This window comes from Pseudophryne corroboree, chromosome 2 (assembly GCF_028390025.1).
Source record: "Pseudophryne corroboree isolate aPseCor3 chromosome 2, aPseCor3.hap2, whole genome shotgun sequence".
Taxonomy (NCBI): domain Eukaryota; kingdom Metazoa; phylum Chordata; class Amphibia; order Anura; family Myobatrachidae; genus Pseudophryne; species Pseudophryne corroboree.
This window is the reverse complement of record NC_086445.1, coordinates 168,170,251-168,177,173: the sequence shown is the minus strand read 5'-3', so window position 1 is coordinate 168,177,173 and position 6,923 is coordinate 168,170,251.

The window sequence follows — 6,923 nt, the reverse complement described above, 5'->3', positions numbered from 1 at the left end:
GCACTTTTATCGGGTACAAGTGAGCAGCCAGTGGCACGGCACTTTGTACAGGCCCGACATAATTTATCCGGTTTAAAAATAAGAATTTACTCACCGGTAATTCTATTTCTCGTAGTCCGTAGTGGATGCTGTGTACTCCGTAAGGACCACGGGGAATAGACTGGCTCCGCAGGAGACTGGGCACTCTAAAAGAAAGATTAGTTACTATCTGGTGTGCACTGGCTCCTCCCTCTATGCCCCTCCTCCAGACCTCAGTTAGGGAAACTGTGCCCGGAAGAGCTGACACTACAAGGAAAGGATTTGGAATCCCGGGTAAGACTCATACCAGCCACACCAATCACACCGTACAACTTGTGATAACTATACCCAGTCAACAGTATGAACAACAAATGAGCCTCACTGAACAGATGGCTCATAACAATAACCCTTTAGTTAAGCAATAACTATATACAAGTATTGCAGACAATCCGCACTTGGGACGGGCTCCCAGCATCCACTACGGACTACGAGAAATAGAATTACCGGTGAGTAAATTCTTATTTTCTCTGATGTCCTAGTGGATGCTGGGTACTCCGTAAGGACCATGGGGATTATACCAAAGCTCCCAAACGGGCGGGAGAGTGCGGATGACTCTGCAGCACCGAATGAGCAAATTCAAGGTCCTCCTCAGCCAGGGTATCAAACTTGTAGAATTTTGCAAACGTGTTTGACCCCGACCAGGTAGCAGCTCGGCAAAGTTGTAATGCCGAGACCCCTTGGGCAGCCGCCCAAGAAGAGCCCCCTTCCTCGTGGAATGGGCTTTTACTGATTTAGGATGCGGCAGTCCAGCCGCAGAATGTGCAAGGTGAATCGTGCTACAGATCCAGCGAGCAATAGTCTGCTTAGAAGCAGGAGCACCCAGCTTGTCGGGTCCATGCAGGATAAACATCGAGTCAGTATTTCTGACTCTAGCCGTCCTGGAAACATAGATTTTCAGGGCCCGGACTACATCCAGCAACTTGGAGGCCTCCAAGTCCCGAGTAGCCGCAGGCACCACAATAGGTTGGTTTAATGAAACGCTGATACCACCTTAGGGAGAAATTGGGGACGAATCCTCAATTCTGCCCTGTCCGTATGGAAGATCAGATAAGGGCTTACACACGACAAAGCCGCCAATTCTGACACACGCCTAGCCGAAGCCAAATATATATATATATATATATATATATATATATGACCACTTTCCACGTGAGATACTTCAACTCCACGTTCTGAAGTGGCTCAAAACAATGTGATTTTAGGAAATCCAACACTACGTTGAGATCCCAAGGTGCCACTGGAGGCACAAAAAGGGGCTGAATATACAGTACTCCCTTAACAACGTCTGAACTTCAGGCAGCGTCTCTCCTAGCCTTTAACAGCGTAGGAATCACTTCATCTGGAACGCCCTTTTCCGTTAGGATCCGGCGTTCAACCGCCAAGCCTTCAAACGCAGCCGCGGTAAGTCTTGGAACAGACAGGGCCCCTGCAGTAACAGGTCCTGTCTGAGAGACAGAGGCCATGGGTCCTCATTAATTGTAGTTCTGGGTACCAAGTTCTTCTTGGCCAATCCGGAACTACTAGTATAGTTCTTACTCCTCTATTACTTACTATCCTCAGTACCTTGTGTATGGGAACACATAAACCGACTGGTACACCCACGGTGTCACTAGTGCGTCCACAGCTATCGCCTGAGGGTCTCTTGATCTGGCGCAATACTTTTTTAGCTTTTTCTTGAGGCGGGACGCCATCATGTCCACCTGTGGCCGTTCCCAACGGTTCACAATCTGCGTGAAGACTTCCGGATGAAGTCCCCACTCTCTCGGGTGGAGGTCGTGCCTGCTGAGGAAGTCTGCTTCCTAGTTTTCCACACCCGGAATGAACACTGCTGACAGTGTTAGCACGTGATACTCCGCCCATCGGAGAATCCTTGTGGCTTCTGCCAACGCCATCCTGCTTCTTGTGCCGCCTTGTCGGTTTACATGGGCGACAGCCGTGATGTTGTCTGACTGAGTCAGCACCGGCTGGTTTTGAAGCAGGGGTTCTGCTTGCCTTACGGCATTGTAAATGGCCCTTAGGTCCAGAATATTTATGTGTAGGGAAGTCTCCTGACTCGACCATTGTCCTTGGAAGTTTCTTCCCTGAGTGACTGCTCCCCAACCTCGGAGGCTTGCATCCGTGGTCACCAGGACCCAGTCCTGAATGCCGAATCTGCGGCCCTGGAGAAGATGAGCACTCTGCAGCCACCACAGCAGGGACACCCTGGCCCTCGGGGACAGGGTGATCAGCCGATGCATCTGAAGATGCGATCCTCACTTGTCTAACAGGTCCCACTGAAAATCCCTTGCATGGAACCTGCCGAAGGGAATTGCTTCGAAAGAAGCTACCATCTTTTCCAGGATTCGCGTGCAATGATGCACCGACACCTGTTTTGGTTGCAGGAGGTCTCTGACCAGAGATGACAACTCCTTGGCCTTCTCCTCCGGGAGAAACACCTTCTATTGTTCTATGTCCAGAAACATGCCCAATATCAGCAGACGCGTCGTATGAACCAGCTGCGACTTTGGGAGATTCAGAATCCAGCCGTGCTGTTGTAGCACTTCCTGAGATAGTGCTACCCGAACGGCAACGTCTGGAATTGGTAATGGCAGTTCTGTTCCACAACCTTGAGGTACTCCTGGTGAGGTGGGTAAATGGGGACATATAGGTAAGCATCCATGATGTCCAGTGATACCATGTAATCCCCCTCTTCCAGGCTTGCAATAACCGCCCTAAGCGATTCCATTTTGAACTTGAACTTCCTTATATAAGTGTTCAAGGATTTCAATTTTAGAATGGGTTTCACCGAACCGTCTGGTTTCGGTACCACAAACATTGTGGAATAGTAACCCCGTCCCTGTTGAAGGAGGGGAACTTTGATTATCACCTGCTGGAGGTACAGCTTGTGAATTGCCGTCAGTACTACCTCCCTGTCCTGGGGAGTAGCTGGCAAGGCTGATTTGAGGTAACGGCGAGGGGGAGACGCCTCGAATTCCAGCTTGTATCCCGGAGATACCACTTGTAGAACCCAGAGATCCACCTGTGAGCGAACCCACTGGTCGCTGAAGTTCGAGAGACGCGCCCCCACCGCACCTGGCTCCGTCTGTGGAGCCCCAGCATCATGTAGAAGCAGGGGAGGATTTTTGTTCCTGGGAACTGGCTGTCTGGTGCAGCTTTTTTCCCTCTCCCCCCTGCCTCTGGGCAGAAAGGAAGCACCTTTGATCCGCTTGCTTTTCTGAGGCAGAAAGGACTGTACCTGATAGTACGGTGCTTTCTTAGGTTGAGGGAGCCTGAGGTAAAAAGGTCGATTTCCCAGCTGTTGCTGTGGATACGAGGTCCGGGAGACCATCCCCAAACAAATCCTCACCCTTATAAGGCAAAACCTCCATGTGCCTTTTAGAATCAGCATCACCTGTCCACTGCCGGGTCCATAATACCCTCCTGGCAGAAATGGACATTGCATTAATTCTAGATGCCAGCCGGCAAATATCCCTCTGTGCATCCCTCATATATAAGACGACGTCTTTAATATGCTCTATGGTTAGCAAAATAGTATCCCTGTCGAGGGTATCAATATTATCCGACAGGGTATCAGACCACGCTGCAGCAGCACTACACATCCATGCTGAAGCAATTGCAGGTCTCAGTATAGTACCTGAGTGTGTATATACAGACTTCAGGATAGCCTCCTGCTTTCTATTAGCAGGCTCCTTCAAGGCGGCCGTATCCTGAGACGGCAGTGCCACCTTTTTTGACAACCGTGTGAGCGCCTTATCCACCCTAGGGGGATATCTCCCAGCGTAACTTATCCTCTGGCGGGAAAGGGTACGCCATCAGTAACTTTTTAGAAATTACCAGTTTCTTATCGGGGGAACCCCACGCTTCTTCACACACTTCATTCAACTCATCTGATGGGGGAAAAAACACTGGCTGCTTTTTCTCCCCAAACAGAATACCCTTTTTAGTGGTACCTGGGTTAATGTCAGAAACGTGTAACATATTTTTCATTGCCGTAATCATGCAACGGATGCCCCTTGTGGATTGTGTATATGTCTCATCCTCGTCGACACTGGAGTCAGACTCCGTGTCGACATCTGTATCTGCCATCTGAGGTAGCGGGCGTTTGTGAGCCCCTGATGGTCTTTGAGACGCCTGGGCAGGCACGGACTGAGAAGCCGGCTGTCCCACGGCTGTTACGTCATCCATCCTTTTTGTAAGGAGTTGACACTGTCGGTTAATACCGTCCACATATCCATCCACTCTGGTGTCGACCCCGCAGGGGGTGACATCACATTTATCGGCACCTGCTCCGCCTCCACATAAGCCTCCTCATCAAACATGTCGACACAGCCGTACCGACACACCGCACACACACAGGGAATGCTCTGACTGAGGACAGGACCCCACAAAGTCCTTTGGGGAGACAGAGAGAGAGTATGCCAGCACACACCACAGCGCTATATAATTAGGGATTTACACTATTACAGAAAGTGATTTTTCCCTATAGCTGCTTAACATGTATAGTTTGCGCCTAAATTTAGTGCCCCCCCCTCTCTTTTTAACCCTTTGAGCCTGGAAACTGCAGGGGAGAGCCTGGGGAGCTGTCTTCCAGCGGAACTGTGAAGAGAAAATGGCACCAGTGTGCTGAAGGAGATAGCCCCGCCCCCTTCTCGGCGGGCTTATCCCGCTCTTTTATTAATATTATGGCAGGGGATTTTTACACATATATAGTTTATTAGACTATATTATGTGTGTTTTTGCCATGTTAAGGTACTCTAATTGCAGCCCAGGGCACCCCCCCCCCCCCCCCCAGCGCCCTGCACCCATCAGTGACCGGAGTATGTGGTGTGCATGGGGAGCAATGGCGCACAGCTGCAGTGCTGTACACTACCTTAATGAAGACCGGAGTCTTCAGCCGCCGATTTTCTCCTCGGAATCTTCCGTCTTCTGGCTCTGCAAGGGGGACGGCGGCGCGGCTCCGGACGACCGAGGCTGGGCCTGTGTTCGATCCCTCTGGAGCTAATGGTGTCCAGTAGCCTAGAAGCCCAAGCTAGCTGCAAGCAGGTAGGTTCGCTTCACTCCCCTAAGTCCCTCGTAGCAGTGAGTCTGTTGCCAGCAGATCTCACTGAAAATAAAAAAACCTAATAAATACTTTCTTTACTAGAAGCTCAGGAGAGCCCCTAGTGTGAAACCAGCTCGAGCCGGGCACAGATTCTAACAGAGGTCTGGAGGAGGGGCATAGAGGGAGGAGCCAGTGCACACCAGATAGTACCTAATCTTTCTTTTAGAGTGCCCAGTCTCCTGCGGAGCAAGTCTATTCCCCGTGGTCCTTACGGAGTACCCAGCATCCACTAGGACGTCTGAGAAATATAAAGCAATCGATTGTGTGCCAGCTTCTCGGCGGGGCGGCAATCGGGGTAAAAAGCTTTTACAACTCGAGTCAAGATGGATCTTTAGGCTGGATTGTCTAGCCCCTAAGGGTCTTAATGAAACTTTGGGTTTAGCTCATTTTTTATAAGGTAAATTTATTAGACTCTTCTCATGTCAGTATGGTGTGCATTAAATAGAGGACTGGAATTAGTATTTTAAACAAAGATGATAGATTTGGGATCCAGCCACTAGATGGCAGCAGTCCTCAATAGTATGATAGTTTTTGCTAATTTACAATATATCAATTATTTATATATACACTTGAATGGTATTAATGATCTTTTTGGAGAAATTTTTTGTTGATAAATTCATCATGTTTTAATGTATTTGTGTCACATAGCACTTTATGGAGATTGTTTAACAACTATTTTTCGATTTCACTAGTATGCAACATTTAAGGATATATGTTAGGCTGCTTGTTTGCACATTGTTGTTTATGTTAAGAAGCAGTGGAGTGCTGCTATAATGGTTTGTTTTATTTTGCACGATCACAACACGCTGTTGTTGTCTTAACAGTGTGTTCCCATGACGACCGGGCGGGTGACACCACTTCCGGTGCGACGGGAGTCCCGCGACCGGAAGTGCCTCGGAGGGACGGCGGCTGGGAGCGTGGGGCGCACACTGGAGGGCACAGGAGTCACAGGTTTGATTATTTGTTGGTCTATAAATTTCACTGTTGTTGATGTGTTAAATTCTCTGAGGAAGGGGAGCAACACCCCGAAACGTTACCAATAAATTGGCCCATTGGGGTCTTTTTTTGCACTTTAAATTTTGGTTGCAAGTCTCTGAGTGCTGCCCACACAAAGGATTTATACACAGACGCTGATCTGCAGGGAGGGCACCGGAGCAAGGTGAACGTAAGTCCGGAGTGCCAGGGACCCTAGATACATGGACATTTTATATATATATATATATATATATATATATATATATATATATATATATATATATATATATATATATATATATATATATATATATATGATTTTACTCACCGGTAAATCTATTTCTCGTAGTCCGTAGTGGATGCTGGGAACTCCGTAAGGACCATGGGGAATAGACGGGCTCCGCAGGAGACTGGGCACTCTAAAAGAAAGATTAGGTACTATCTGGTGTGCACTGGCTCCTCCCACTATGACCCTCCTCCAGACCTCAGTTAGGATACTGTGCCCGGAAGAGCTGACACAATAAGGAAGGATTTAGAATCCCGGGTAAGACTCATACCAGCCACACCAATCACACCGTATAACTCGTGATACTACACCCAGTTAACAGTATGAAATATAACTGAGCCTCTCAACAGATGGCTCAACAATAACCCTTAGTTAGGCAATAACTACATACAAGTATTGCAGACAATCCGCACTTGGGATGGGCGCCAAGCATCCACTACGGACTACGAGAAATAGATTTACCGGTGAGTAAAATCTTATTTT